At 39.0% G+C, this 16,062-nt stretch overlaps 1 long non-coding RNA gene across 1 annotated transcript; it reads left to right on the top strand.

The window, feature by feature from the left end:
* Nucleotides 1-3,800: 3,800 nt before the first annotated feature.
* On the top strand, nt 3,801-11,351 carry LOC110133249 (uncharacterized). Its single transcript, XR_002312727.2, has 3 exons — nt 3,801-3,925; nt 8,628-8,673; nt 11,244-11,351. It is a non-coding gene; the product is annotated as an uncharacterized lncRNA (long non-coding RNA).
* Nucleotides 11,352-16,062: the final 4,711 nt, after the last annotated feature.

Raw genomic sequence — 16,062 nt, 5'->3', positions numbered from 1 at the left:
TGCCACTTCACCATGGCTCTGCATTCTTGGTCCCTTTCGTTCTCTAGACTCTTAAAGGTTTTGTTTAAAAACAAATGGCCTCACGCTCGCAGGATGGGTCCCTCTGTCCTGTCTCTCTTACCAATTAGCCTGTCCTGAGGCTGAGAACACAGCAGCCCTCCCACCTTCACTCCTGTTTTCCACATGATCCCCATTCTGCACTGCCCAGGGTGGTCTGGGGTGTTGATCTATAAAGCCACTAAAGCAGCCTTGGAGATTTAATGAGAGGGGGAAATTCACACTGACCAGAGTTCCTTTCTGAGTAAGAATTGTTTGGATTGAATTGTTGAAATAATTTGGTGTAGCACTCTGTGTGGAGAGGGGTAATGAACCTGAAACTACCAGCAGGTCCTAAAGTTACTAATTTGCCTTCTGAAGAGCACAGATTTGGTTAATTGTGGGACTTTTGTTCTGCTGAGTTGTGAATACAAGTTTGAGGCTGGAAGGTGAATTGCTCAGGACAGTGGAGAGGAGGAAAGCAGCCACGGGCATTCTTCTCTCAATCCATTCAGCAGATGTGCTTTTGTCAATAATTTAATGACTGTGCATGGGCTGAGAGAGCAGAGTATTAGTCTCTGGGGCACCCACATATCTTCACCTGGTACTGGCATGCTCTGATGAAAAGCATTTTCCTGATAGTTGCTTTTGCTGCCTGACCTGGTCTGGTTAGGACTGCATGTTTCCTGATGAAGAAATGACAGAGCTCTGTGTGTGTGTGTGTGTGTGTGTGTGTGTGTGTGTGTGTGTGTGTGTGTACAAGGCATGAGAGACCGTGCCTTGAGAGAACATCTTCAGGAAAGCAAGGCAGGGACCATGTCTTCAAACTACACTATTGCTTTCTAGGATTCAGTAAATAGATCTATTGCATTAATGAGAAATGCAAACAAGTACATCCTCCCATGAGCCTGTGAGGCAGAAGTGACAATGAAAGATGCAGAGGGAAAGCCAAGGATATACTTGCTCAAACTATAATCTATCCAGTCTGTATGAAAAGAAAGGAAGCCTGTGACAGACTTAGAGAACAAACTTATGGTTACAGGGGGAAGGGGCGGTGGGAGAGGGATAGATTGGGAGTTTGGGATTGACCAGTACACACTGCTAGATGTAAAATAGGTAACCAGCAAGGACCTACTGTATAGCACAGGGTACTCTGCTCAATCTTATGTAACAACCTAAATGGGAAAACAATTTGAAAAAGAATAGATACATGTACACCTGTAACTGGTTACTTTGCTCTACACCTGAAACTAACATAATATTGTTAATCAACTATGCTCCAATGTAAAATAAAAAGTTAAAAGAAACGGAAAAAAGATTCATCCATCTGGTCTCTCGATTCACTTCTAACTAACCCAGAACCATAAGCAGGTTCTATTCTTTTCTGTAACCCAAGGACAGCACCTTCTTTCACTCCTTTCTAATAGTCCCTCCCCACTCTCCCTGGGCACTAAAGCTAGCATTCTGCATCCAGGGGATACTGACCTCACAAAGACAAGGGACTGAAGAGGGGCTTCTTGGCAGGGCCTGGCAGTGAGGGTGCTCCTAGTTACCCTGGACCCCCGGAACTGATTCAGAGTTACTCTCTGTCTAAAGCCGAGTATGACTTGATCAGGCTCGTGGCTGATTGCCGTTTACTGAGCCTAAAATTGCAGGACCTGACACTGCATGTGATCAGGCAGAAGCCGACTGTCTGAGTCCCGGGACTGGCTCTTTGAGTTGTGCTTGGAGAGCGTGTGAGATGCAGCAGTTCTGCACTTCTGGGCCACTTGGCTCCCAAAGCAGATGTGGGTTGATGAGTTTGCTGAGCTGCAGGGAGTTGTTTTGGACTTTCTTAAGAGCTCTGAAGGACAGAGATTCACACTTCTCCAGTGGGTGCCTGGGCATCAGCCCAATATTCTGACGGTGACTTGTCAACTTTGTGACCCTTCAAGGCTCTGCCCTGTGGAGATGCCCATTCCTATCATCTCCACGTGGGAAATCAGAAAAGTGCCAAGAGAGATGCCCTCCTTCCAGAAATAGAGTCACAGACTAGCCCATTCTAGTGAACATAGTAACAGCAGTTGCTGGTGATATTAGTCATATGAGCAAATACTTAAACGGGGCTTGCTGTGTGCCAACTACCATTCTAGGCTTTGCGCGCACCAAGTTATCTAATACTCAAAATCCGGTACTGTTGTTGTCTCCACTTTATAGATATAGAAACCAAGGCAGAGAGGATATATAATTTAGCTAAGATCACACATTTGATAAGTAGAAAACTCTGAATTCAATGTGTCTCAACTCTTATTCATATATATGAGATTGCCTTTCGCTATGTATTTACTCACTGAAACATTCTTTGTTCACTCATATTAGAGTGGGTGAGGTGTGTAGCAATACTTAGCAGTCACAAACAAATGTGTCACAGAGACCCAAAAAAGATTCAGCCCTAGGCATTGTCTCTATGTCTCTGCACAGAATTGAGGAATTCTTAGTAACAGTGACTTAGGAATATTCCTTAGATGGAAAGGATGATATATGTGAAATGCATACACTTGTCTTGGTTGTGTGCATGTGGCAGCAAATGGAATGGACTTCATTTGTATAGTCAGGTCTCTTTGACCCTGGGTGTGTAGTTGTGGCCCCTGACATAGGGTCTATGTAATTTCATCTTAATGCAAATTCTATGGTTTGGATTTTGAGAAAAGGAAAAAAGTCTTAAAACATACATCAAAATCCCACGATCAGCCTGTGCAGACTTGTAGGGTTTGATAAGACAGAACAGGAGAAGGAAAGAAGCAATGATGCCTCAAAGGGTCACCAAACCAAGAAGCAGCAATTTCTTATCAGGTGATCTAAATCTCCTTTCCAAAAGATAAAAATAAATTCAGGGAATTATTATTTCTTGGGTAGAAAGATTAAGAAAGTTTGCCTAATTCAAGCATGTCACTGAAATAGTGTAGTTTACTGTTTGTGAGAGTATGCAGTACAGACCTAACTAATTTACTTAGATTTAGTGAGAAGATATGGAGGGTGTGTGTTTAACTTAAAACAGTGTTAGTAATGGTGGGGATTAGGCCAAAGGGGTGGATTGTGCAGACTCATATTCTCTCCCCTGCCACCCATCTCAAGTCCTTAGAATGAACAGATATAACTTTTAAATGTGTTTAAAAAGGGTAGCATTAGTGGGTCAGGAATTATGAGTAATCTCTGAAAGTTAGAATTTAGATGAGATCAGATTGAAGAAGGAATCCACAGTCCAAAAGTGTCCAGCTCTTTGCGATCCCATGGACTCTAGCCTTCCAGGCTCCTCTGTCCATGGGGTTCTCCAGGCAAGAATACTGGAGTGTGTTGCCATTACCTTCTCCAGGAGATCTTCCCAACCCAGGTGTCCCCAGTTACAAGCAGATTCTTTACTGTCTGAGCCACCAGGGAAATGCCTTGTAATTGGTGCAGGGGAAGGTGTGGAAGGACTTGCCAGGGGCCCTGAGGGAGCTGGAGCTAGAGGTGGTGGGTTGGGGAGAGGGGAGGGGTGCGAACGAATCTTTGAGGTGAGAGGTCTCCTTCCCTCTTGTACATAATAGCTGCTCCTCTGGGAGGTGGGGTGATGCCCAGGGTAGTTGATGATACCACAAAGGATGATGACCCCTGTGCCAGGACTCTAGGGTGATGATGGTTTGGAGAGAGGCTGTGATTATAGACAGGCTAATGGGAAACAGTTAATAAGGTGATGACCTCACAATCCCAAATCATGACACATTAAATGAGGGCCATCATGAAAAACAGGTATCTCACTTAGAAATAAGGAATATCTGAAGGGATATAATTATGTATATAATTAGTATTTTCAGAGATCTGTGTGAAAATACTATTCTGCACCCTATCAGCCTGTCATTCAAATATGAAGGTAAAGTGGGACATTTTAAACAACAAGACACTTCAAAATATGCTACTTGTGAACACTATTGTGAAATAATTAGTAGAGAATATACTTTAGCATTGCTAAAAATAAACTAAAGAAAAATATGGAAGCAGTACTGAGTAAAAAAAAGGCTTAACTTATAATTGAATCTTAATTATTTAAAGTGTAATAAAATTTGGAACTAAAATCTCATATAATTTCAACATGTGGATGCTCAGGGGAAAAGGGAGAGGACAGGAGGTTGAAAGTGTGGATTAGAACTAGACTTCAATAGGTAAATATAAGTTTTACATAAATTTTGAATATGCATATTAGAAATTTGAGTGAAACTACTCAAATAGAAGAGATAGGAAATATAACTTCTAAACAATTACAGGAAGAACATGGAATAAACACGATGTGTAAAACAAATATAAACAGCCTAATGAATTTATCAAATAGTAAAATAAGAAATAATAATGCACAGTAAACATAATACACACAAAAATAATGATTGAAACAAATTCAAAGTATGAGAAATAAATGTAAATGGTTTAAGTAACTCTGTGAAAAACAAAGAACTACAGGTAAGAAAAATGAATATCCAGCTGTGTTCCTTATAAGACGCATGAAATGACCCAAGTTGGTGAAAATATATGGATCAGTAAAGATACTCTAACCAAATACTAATAGAAACCAATAATGATAACAAAATCTATTGTAATATATTAATATTAGACAAAATTGAATTCAAGGTCAAGATTAATTAAAGAGAAAAGCGATGTACATAATGTTGAAAAAGGTTCAAACCAACAAGTATACTTTATGAACACCAAATTACCTAAGTCAGAAATCACTGAAAATAGGAGTAAAATACACACTGTTTAGAAACTGACAGATCAAGTAAGCAAAGTTTAAAATAAAACTATGGTGAATTTGAATAATAATTATCAAGCTTGATGTCCTTCAACTGTCAGGATCATGAGTTGGTTACTTGGGGCTACACAATTCAGGATATAAGACATATTATTTGTTTCACAATATATGCCATCACAGAGGCCCTGACCCCATCACTCCACTCTGCCATTCTTTCATTTCTCTCTCTCTTCCTTCTGTCTACCTACCTATTTTACTTTATTTGTCCTAAAAATTCAAACAATACAAAGGAGAGAAAGGATAGAGAGAAAGGATCATTCTCTGTCCTCATCTGTCCTTCAGTTTCCCAGTTCTCCACCCCAGACTCAACTACCATTTTCAGGTTATGTACTATTCAGGATAATCTATGCAAATACAAGTTTAAACCAGTATGTATATATCTATGTATTTAAGTACATATTTCTGCTTTTGTAAGATGCATGCATTAGACATATGCATTTCCCCACGTTAACAGTTTTTCATAGCAGCATTTTTTTTCACATTTAATATAATTAGACTTATTTCTTAATCCTTTACATTTTTTTTTTAATAGGAGTGTAGTTAGAATTGGACATGGAACAACAGACTAGTTCCTAATCAGGAGATGAGTATGTCAAGGCTGTATATTGTCACCCTGCTTATTTAACTTATATGCAAAGTACATCGTGTGAAATGCCAGGCTGGATCAAGCACAAGCTGGAATCAAAATTGCCAGAAGAAATATCAATAACCTCAGATATGCAGATGACACCACCCTTATGGCAGAAAGTGAAGAACTAAAGAGACCCTTGATGAAAGTGAAAGAGGAGAGTGAAAAAGCTGGCTTAAAACTCAACATTCAGAAAACTAAGATCATGGCATCTGGTCCCATCACTTCATGGCAAATAGATGGGGAAACAATGGAAACAGTGACTGACTTTATTTTTTTGGGCTCCAAAATCACTGCTGATGGTGACTGTAGCCATGAAATTAAAAGATGCTTACTCCTTGGAAGAAAAGCTATGACCAATCTCGACAGCATATTAAAAAGCAGCGATATTACTTTGCCAACAAAGGTCCATCCGGTCAAAGCTATGGTTTTTCTACTAGTCATGTATGGATATGAGAATTGGACTATAAAGAAAGCTGAGCGTCGAAGAATTGATGCTTTTGAACTGTGGTGTTGGAGAAGACTCTTGAGAGTTCTTGGACTACAAGGAGATCCAACCAGTCCATCCTAAAGGAGATCAGTCCTGGGTGTTCATTGGAAGGACCGATGTTGAAGCTGAAACTCCAATACTTTGGCCACCTGATGCTAAAACTGACTCATTGGAAAAGGCCCTGATGCTGGGAAAGATTGAAGGTGGGAGGAGTAGGGGACAACAGAAGATGAGATGGTTGGATGGCATCGCCCACTCGATGGACATGAGTTTGAGTAAACTCCGGGAATTGGTGATGGACAGGGAAGCCTGGCGTGCTGCAGTCCATGGGTCACAGAGTTGGACACGACTGAGTGACTTAACTGAACTGAGTTGATTTGTAATGTTTCAGGTGTATAGCAAAATGATTTGATTATATACACATACAAACACACACACACATATGTGTATATATATTCTTTTATTCTTTTTAAGATTCTTTTCCATTATAGATTATTACAAGATATTGAATATAGTTCCCTATGCTATACAGTAGGTCCTTGTTGTTTATCTATTTTATATGGAGTAGTATGTAGCTGTTAATCCAAAAATCCTAATTTATCTCTCTCCTGCTCCTTTTCCCTTTGGTAACCAAAAGTTACCATAAGTTGTTTTCTGTTAATATATATGTGAGTATATTTCTGTTTTGTAAATAAGTTCATTTATATCTTTTTTTTTAGATTCCACATGTAAGTGATATCATATGATATTTGTCTTTTTCTGTCTGACTTCACTTAGTGTGATAATCTCTAGATCCATCCATATTGCTGCAAATGGCATTATTTCATTCATTTTCATGGCTGAGTAAGATTCCACTATATATGTACCAAATCTTTAACCATTCATCTGTCAGTGGACATTTATGCTTTTTGTTATGTCCAGAGGTATCATTTTAAAGTTCTAAATATGGTTCTCTTGCATGAGTATATCATTTTTTGTGACCATTGTGAATAGTGTGTCTCTGACCATTCTTATACCTATATTGGTAACCGGTTTTCTAAAAGTAGAATCAAATGTAATTGAATGGAAAGAAAGATTTTTAAGACTTTTGAGTATGTGTTGCCAAATTGCTTTCTACAGTGTTTTCTTGTTTTTTTATCATGAGTTCAACATCGGTTACCCAGATACTAGTGTAACTTTGTATTTTAACAAATGAATAAAATTTTAGCTAAGAAATCTGCTAGTGATAAACTAAGGGTTAAGGGATACTAAACCTCTTTGAAAGTGAAGACCCAGGCCTGTTTTTTTGTATATTCAGGTTATCAACCTGTATTTGCTGTAGCCAAGATCAAGCATCATGCACGTGCATTTTTTATTGTAAGTTCAGTTCAGTTCAGTCGCTCAGTCGTGTCCGACTCTTTGCGACCCCATGATCCGCAGCACGCCAGGCCTCCCTGTCCATCACCAACTCCCAGAGTCCACCCAAACCCATGTCCATCGAGTCAGTGATGCCATCCAACCATCTCATCCTCTGTCATCCCCTTCTCCTGCCCTCAATCTTTCCCAGCATCAGGGTCTTTTCAAATGAATCAGCTCTTCGCATCAGGTGGCCAAAGTATTGGAGTTTCAGCTTCAAAATCAGTTTTTCCAGTGAACACACAGGACTGATCTCCTTTAGAATGGGACTGGTTGGATCTCTTTGCAGTCCAAGGGACTCTCAGGAGTCTTCTCCAACACCACAGTTCAAAAGCATCAATTCTTCAGTGCTCAGCTTTCTTTATGGTCCAACTCTCACATCCATACATGACCACTGGAAAAACCATAGCCTTGACTAGACGGACCATTGTTGGCAAAGTAATGTCTTTGCTTTATAATATGATGTCTAGGTTGGTCATAAAACTTCAGGATAAAAAACGGGAGTGAGATCGAAGGAATTCAGTATCCCTTGGCTTTCTCTGAAGTTTAACCTTAAATATATTTTGTACCTTTATAATAGAATGAAGAGAGAAAAATCTTCTTTAGAGGAAATGGCAACATGGCAAAGTTTTGTTTTAATGGATCATACAACCCTTTTAAATGAGTAAAGCATGAAGGCAACCAAACTTGTTTCACGGCATAAAGCACCAAATATACGTGTGATCATGGGGCTATGTCCATGGTTCCAAAACAATAATTGTCTCTTAATATACTCCTAATATAGTACCAATGGGGGGATTTTCTAGAAAATTAACTTGGAATTGGACATTACTACTTATTATATCAATATCTTAAAGGTTCATAATTCACATTACTGTATTAATGGCTCTGAGAAACCCAGTTTCAAATCTCCTTAACTTCACATTACTCAGCATTTTTGAAGTTTATTTAATCAATAACTCACTTCCACCCCTTTTAAAAACATGTGAGACCTATTAAATAGCCTCAGAAGCAGGGTTCTGGAGAGCATAATGGTCTATAATGTGGTGGAATCATTGAAATGATACCAAAGTGTTTTGTTGGTACAATGTCTGAGTAATATCTTCAAACTGTTGAATGGCAAGGCTGGTATTTTGGGACCCATCATTGAGCTCAGTCATAGGAATGAATCATGCTGAATTAGATGGCTTTAACTTTTCTTGTCTCTGTTGATTCCATCTTGATACTAAGATATAATTAGGTATTCCCTCTAATTACAGCAGATGCTAAGAAGTTCCATGATTTTCTTCAGACACCTGTGAACAGGTAAAGGATACACAGTGCAGTAATACTGTTTTGTAGACTTGCCATTTCTTACATTCAGTCTGATCAGAGTCTATTAATATCCATTTACCCTCAAAACAAACAAACAAACATGTTGAAGCTGGTAGAGGATTGCCAAGAGAAGGGAGAGGAAGCCATGGTAGGATACAGCCCCTACCCCCAGCTCATCTAGCAGTCTGGCAGCAGTTATATAACGTGATCAATAATGATTGAGAACCCTTAATTCTGCCTACCAGTAACTAACAGGAAATTCCTTAATTATATGCCACAATTTCAAAAATTATAAATTGCATTGATTAATCTTTTCACTTCGCTCACTACCTATGTCTCACTTCAGTTCTATATTATGCTATAAATTACTTCTGTTAAAGAGATTTAAAATGAAGCTTTATTTTATTAATTTTTATGTCTTTATCCCTTTCTTTTGAATGAGAATGGACAGATATTCATTATAAAGAATTCAAACAATCAGAAATGTCTAAAGTAAAAAATAAATGCTCACTGTTCCCCTAACCCTACTATTCAAGGAGTAAGTGATGTTAATAGTTTGCTATGTATACTTTTATATTGGGATAAATAAACATTTATATTTTTATACATTTATCCACATGTAATTTTTATTTCACAAAAATCTTATTGCTATTGTTATGTTCCTAGAGCTTATTTCCCCTCCTTAATATTTTTAACACTATTCCAGTTTGGCCTATACAAATCCACATTATTAGTTTTATAGCTGCTTAGTAGTTATAGTTTTACCAGTCCCCCAAATATGGATAATTATAGATATATTTTTTTCTTTACAAACAATGCACAGTGAATATCATTTAACAGTGTAGTTGTATCTCTTAACTCTGAAGTCAACATGTAAGGTGATAGTCCCTAGAAGTGAAATGAACATAAAGTCATTAAATAATAGTATGTGGTTTACCACGTGCTGTATATGTGATTTATAATAAGTATTTAGTCTTCCTCCCTGTTTGGGAATTTCCTAACTGAGGAGACCCTTAAAGAGGTTTTTTGCTATGTTAATGAGTTGACTTTCCAGAAAGCACTTAAGAATGGGGGCTGCTTGCCCAGAGAATCAGTCCTGTGATTAGAGAGTTAGAACTTTAAGTACCCCCTACAGACCTCTGGAGGGGGAAGAGGGGCAGAAGGTTGAGACCGGTCGCCAACAGGTACAGTTGATGAAAGCATTGGCTGTGTAGTGAAACCTTCATTAAAAACCCACAAAGGGGAGAGTTCAGAGAGTTTCTGGGTTGGTGAACATGTGGAGAGTTGGGGGCAGTGGCATACCTGGACGGAAGGCATGGATGGGCCATGTCCTCTCCCCATGTATTACCCCATGCATCTCTTATATCTGGTTGTTCCTGAATTATATCCTTCGATAATAAACAGGTAAGCTAGTAAATAACATATTTCTTTGAATTCTGTGAGCTGCTCTACCAAATTAATTGAACCCAAGAAAGGTGCATTGGGAACTCATCTATAGCTGGTCAGCCAGAAGGACAGGAGATAAACTGGAGGTTTGACCGGTGTCTGAAGTGCTGGAGGTGGGTGTGGTCTTGTAGGTGTGAACGCTTCACTTGTGGAATCTGATGCTATCTTTGGGTAAACAGTCAGATTCTCTGTCACCCTGCTGGTTTCCAAGAATTTCCTGTTGGAGGTGTGGGGAAAATGTTTCCACAGTGGATTTGGTCCAGAACAGCTTCTACCATGTATAGTACACACCTGTCCTGTCATACATATGTACGAATGTATAATATATACAGGCATATATAGTATGAAATACATTCATATGCGATATGCAATTTTCAGTGTTCTAGTATATAAAAAAGAGAATGTGTGGTTGAATTCCTCCAAGTATAGATATTTTCTTGTACATATGTTTTTGGGCACATGAGCAAGAACTCAACGTAATTTTCCAGCCAAGAGTATTTTTATTAAGATGTAAATTTGATCATGTCATTTGCCTGCCAAAAACTCTTCATCGACTTTCATGGGAATTTAGACAATGTCCCAAATCTCTGACGCGGTTCATGTGGCTCTGCATTCTTCTCCCCAGCCAACCTCTCCAGCTTCGTCTGACGCTCTTTCCATCACTCACTGGTCTTGGGCCATCCTGGTCTTTTTCATTTATTGGATGTGCCTTTCCATATCTGCATCATTTATGCCTGGAAGATTTTTTTTTTCTCCAGTCCTTGGGTAATCCTTCATGACTGCCAATCTGTAATGTACAACCGGGACCTCCTTTGTTAATTCTCATGTCAGCCACAGTTTTTCTATTAGGAGAGTTGTGATTTTAAGAATATATGTATTTGTTCATTTATTCAACAACCTATATAATTTCATCTGTTAGGAAAAAGCTTCATGAGCTTTTTACCACTGTATTCTCAGCCCCAAGCATCTAATGGGAGTTCAGTAAGTAGTGATAATAATAATAAAATAAACCCTTGCAAAACACTTCATAGCACTACTCCAAGTGGCATATTTATGAACACATTTAATCCTCACCACAGTCCTAAGTTGTTATTACTATTTCCCCCACTTTACAGATAAGAAAATTGAAGCATAGAATGGTTATGTCACCTGTCGAAGCTCAGACAGCTGGTAAGTGACACAACTGCCACTTGAATTTAAGTAGTCTGGTTCCAGCATCTGTACTCTTAATCTGCCGTCGTGTCTCAATATTTTCAATATGAAAGATCTAATGCAGGCCAATAAAAGAAAACCCTTTGGAACTCCCCTGGCAATCCAGTGGTTGCGGCTGTGTGTTTCCACTGCAAGGAGCTGGGAGGGTGTGGGTGGTGGCACAGGTTTGATCCCTGGTCAGGGAACCAAGATTCCACTTGCCTTGCTGTGCGGCCAAAAAAGAAAGAAAGAAAGAAAACCCAGGTATAAAAGTGCAGCAGCAACTCTGTACCATTTTTATTTTGTCTAAAGCCTTACTTATTAGTGTAAGACCTATTTGTACTATTGGGGTTTATTTTTGAGATATTTTATCTCTGATCATTAGATTCATCATGTTTAAGAAATGTCAAAAATAATATAAATGTTAGAAAGTAATATAGGTCTATTTATTATGGAAACAGTTTGAGTTAAAAAATTAAAAGAGTTAAGGAAAAGATGACTGTTTGTAGATTCACTTTGGACTGCCAAATTTCCCTCTAAAAGGTTACATTGTGTTTTTTAAAAATTCTTCATATTTTATGAAAGTGCCTTCTCCCCACACTCTCCCTAACATTGACTGTGATTCATCTTTTACATTTTTGTCAATTGGCTGTGTTTCAAACTAAGATGTCTTTAGTTAACTGAAAATTGAGCATGTGTGGGCACTTGGTAAGTGCTTTTTTGCTAAGAGGTTGCTATTTAACAAACTTTGCATAAGTCATTTTCTTTAGGTGTCATAACTCTGTGTGTGTGTGTGTGTGTGTGTGTGTGTGTGTGTAATGGCGCCTTGAACAATTCTAGGGTTCTATTCACCCAGTATTTACTTTATTTTTAGTTGTGTGTTAGTAGATCATAAAGATGGTTTGTACCAAGGAACTAGTAATTTAGTTAAATATTCCAGACTAACACTTATGACTTAGAGGTGAACATATAAAAGAACAAATGATTTAGTACTAGACTGTGTGCTGCAGACCACTAATGACACATCATCAACAGTGTTTTCAGCGCCACTGTACCCAGGATGCTAACAGAGGCCTTGAGAGGGAGCCAGGACGGGAGAGGTGAGGTGTTTGTACTCCAGAAAGCAGTGGGCAGGTCAAGAGAAGGCCGCCCTGAAGCAAAACCTGGTTAGACCGTGAAGCATGATTAGAGTTTAAGTAGATTGGAGTGTGGCTTCCCTGGTGACTTCAGAAGCCCTGGTGGCTCAGATGCTAAAGACTCTGCCACGATGCAGGAGACCTGGCTTTGACCCCTGGGCCAGGAAAATCCCCTGGAAAAGAGAATGGCTACCCACTCCAGCAAAAACAAGACTGGGAGCTGACTGTGGCTCAGATCATGAACTCCTTATTGCCAAATGGAGACTTAAATTGAAGAAAGTGGGGAAAACCACTAGACCATTCAGGTGTGACCTAAATCAAATCCCTTATGATTATACAGTGGGAGTGAGAAATAGATTTAAGGGACTAGATCTGATAGAGTGCTTGATGAACTATGGATGGAAGTTCGTGACATTGTACAGGAGACAGGGATCAAGACCATCCCCAAGAAAAAGAAATGCAAAAAAGCAAATGGCTGCCTGAGGAGGCAGCTGTGAAAGGAAGAGAATCGAAAAGCAAAGGAGAAAAGGAAAGATATCAGCATCTGAATGCAGAGTTCCAAAGAAAACAAGGAGAGATAAGAAAGCCTTCCTCAGCAATCAATGCAAAGAAATTGAGGAAAACAATAGAATGGGAAAGACTAGAGATCTCTTCAAGAAAATTAGAGATACCAAGGATGGTTTCTCATGCAAAGATGGACTCAATAATGGACAGAAATGTTATGGACCTAACAGAAGCAGAAGATATTAAGAAGAGGTGGCAAGAATAGACAGAAGAACTGTACAAAAAGATCTTCATGACCCAGATGATAACAATGGTGTGATCACTCACCTAGAGCCAGACATCCTGGAATGTGAAGTCAAGTGGGCCTTAGGAAGCATCACTATGAACAAAGCTAGTGGAGGTGATAGAATTCCAGCTGAGCTATTTCAAATCCTGAAAGATGATGCTGTGAAAGTGCTGCACTCAATATGTCAGCAAATTTGTAAAGCTCAGCAGTGGCCACAGGACTAGAACAGGTCAGCTTTCATTCCAATCCCTAAGAAAGGCAATGCCAAAGAATGTTCAAACTACTGCACAATTGCACTCATCTCACATGCTGGCAAAGTAATGCTCAAATTCTCCAAGCCAGGCTTCAGCAATATGTGAACCGTGAGCTTCCAGATGTTCAAGCTGGTTTTAGAAAAGGCAGAGGAACCAGAGATCAAATTGCCAACATCTGCTGGATCATCAGAAAAGCAAGAGAGTTCCAGAAAAACATCTATTTCTGCTTAATTGACTATGCCAAAGCCTTTGACTGTGTGTATCACAATAAACTGTGGATAAATTCTGAAAGAGATGGGAATACCAGACCACCTGACCTGCCTCTTGAGAAACCTGTATGCAGATCAGGAAGCAACAGTTAGAACTGGACGTGGAACAACAGACTGGTTCCAAATAGGAAAAGGAGTACGTCAAGGCTGTATATTGTCACCCTGCTTATTTAATTTACATGCAGAGTACATCATGAGAAATGCTGGGCTGGAAGAAGCACAAGCTGGAATCAAGATTGCTGGGAGAGATATCAATAACCTCAGATATGCAGATGACACCACTCTTATGGCAGAAAGGGAAGAAGAGCTAAAGAGCCTCTTGATGAAAGTGAAGGAGGAGAGTGAAAAAACTGGCTTAAAGCTCAACATTCAGAAAACTAAGATCATGGCATCTGGTCCCATCACTTCATGGAAAATAGATGGGGAAACCATGGAAATAGTAAGAGACTTTATTTTCTTGGGGTCCAAAATCACTGCAGATGGTGACTGCAGTCATGAAATTAAAAGATGCTTACTCCTTGGAAGGAAAGTTATGACCAACCTAGACAGCATATTATAAAGCAGAGACATTACTTTGCCAACAAAGGTTCATCTAGTCAAGGCTATGATTTTTCCAGTAATCATATATGGGTGTGAAAGTTGGACTATAAAGAAAGCTGAGCACCAAAGAATTGATACTTTTGAACTGTGGTGTTGGAGAAGGCTCTTGAGAGTCCCTTGGACTGCAAGGAGATCCAACCAGTCCATCCTAAAGGAGATCAGTCCTGGGTGTTCATTGGAAGGACTGATGTTGAAGCTGAAACTCCAATACTTTGGCCACCTAATGCTAAACTGACTCATTTGAAAAGACCCTGATGCTGGGAAAGATTGAGGGCAGGAGAAGGGGATGACAGAGGATGAGATGGTTGGATGGCATCACCAATTTGATGGATATGAGTTTGGGTAAACTCCGGGAGTTGGTGATGGACAGGGAGGCCTGGGGTGCTGCGGTTCATGGGGTCACAAAGAGTCGGATGCAACTGAACTGAACTGAACTGAACTCTACTCTTCTTGCCTAGAGAATCCCCATGGACAGAGGAAACTGGCCAGCCCCAGTCAATGGGATCATAAAGAGTCAGACAAGACTGAGCAACTAACACTTTCATTTCACTTTCAGATTGGGGTGTGGCTCTTCCAACAAGGGCCAGAGCAGGAGTGAAAGTATAGTGAGTGAAAAATTAATGTGACCTATTTTGGAGGCTGACATTCTCTTCCATGATGAAAAATGATCCCACAAATAAAATCACCTTGCTCTATAAGAAAATGTAATAAATATCTGGAAGTAATTAATGAAACACCGTATAGTCACTGCTTGGCAGAGCAATCAGGAATCATAGAGCAGTATTCGCTAATAAGGCAATTTAAACTCATTTTCAAGGATGAGAAGAACTGAACTCTGAAGGACTTGTTGATACGATTCCACTTGGCCTCGACAACGTCCCGAATGATCTGCTACCCAAGGCATATGGTGCATATTTATATGGCTCCATCTCAGTGCTTACATAAATTAAGGCTATGCATTTGCCCTTAAGAAAGTAGAATAAACAATTTGCTCTGAAAAACCGTAAGAAGTTTTCCAAACCCTTTCTCTGTGCATCTAGCTATCTACCACAAACACAGAGTCCTAAAAGATGAATTCTATAAACAGCGAAACAGTAACCACTCTTCTTTAACAAGCTGACTCTTTTAGAATTTATATAAAGCACATTAACAGTGCACAGTTTTAATTAGGAGAGTGGGATTGACATATACACACTAGTATATATAAAATAGGTATCAACAAGAATCTACTGTATAGTAGAGGGAACTCTACTCAGTACTCTGTGATAACCTATTTTCTTTCAGAAAAAGAATCTGAAAAAGAACATGTATATAAATATTATATAATTATTATTATATAATATTAACCTACAGGAAAATAATCTGAAGAAGGATATGTATATATATATTATATAATATACATCATTATTATATAATATTAACACATGGGAAGAGAAGCTGAAAAAGAATATATATATAATATCAGTTCAGTTCAGTTCAGTTGCTCAGTCGTGTATATGTAAATTACTGTTGTAATCTGAAACTAATACAACATAATAAATTAACTATACTTCAATATAAAATAAAAATTTGAAAAAAGAGTGCATGGTTTAGAACCATCAGTCTTCAGTCTTGCAAATTTGTTACAGAGTGTCCACAGAAATCTCTAGATGTTCCTTTTTGACCAGTTTGGGAGAGGAGGTAATCCACCTTTT

This window comes from Odocoileus virginianus, chromosome 3 (assembly GCF_023699985.2).
Source record: "Odocoileus virginianus isolate 20LAN1187 ecotype Illinois chromosome 3, Ovbor_1.2, whole genome shotgun sequence".
In the NCBI taxonomy this organism is placed as follows: Eukaryota; Metazoa; Chordata; class Mammalia; order Artiodactyla; family Cervidae; genus Odocoileus; species Odocoileus virginianus.
The sequence above is the reverse complement of the archived record's forward strand: the minus strand, read 5'-3'. Positions and strand labels throughout refer to the sequence as shown.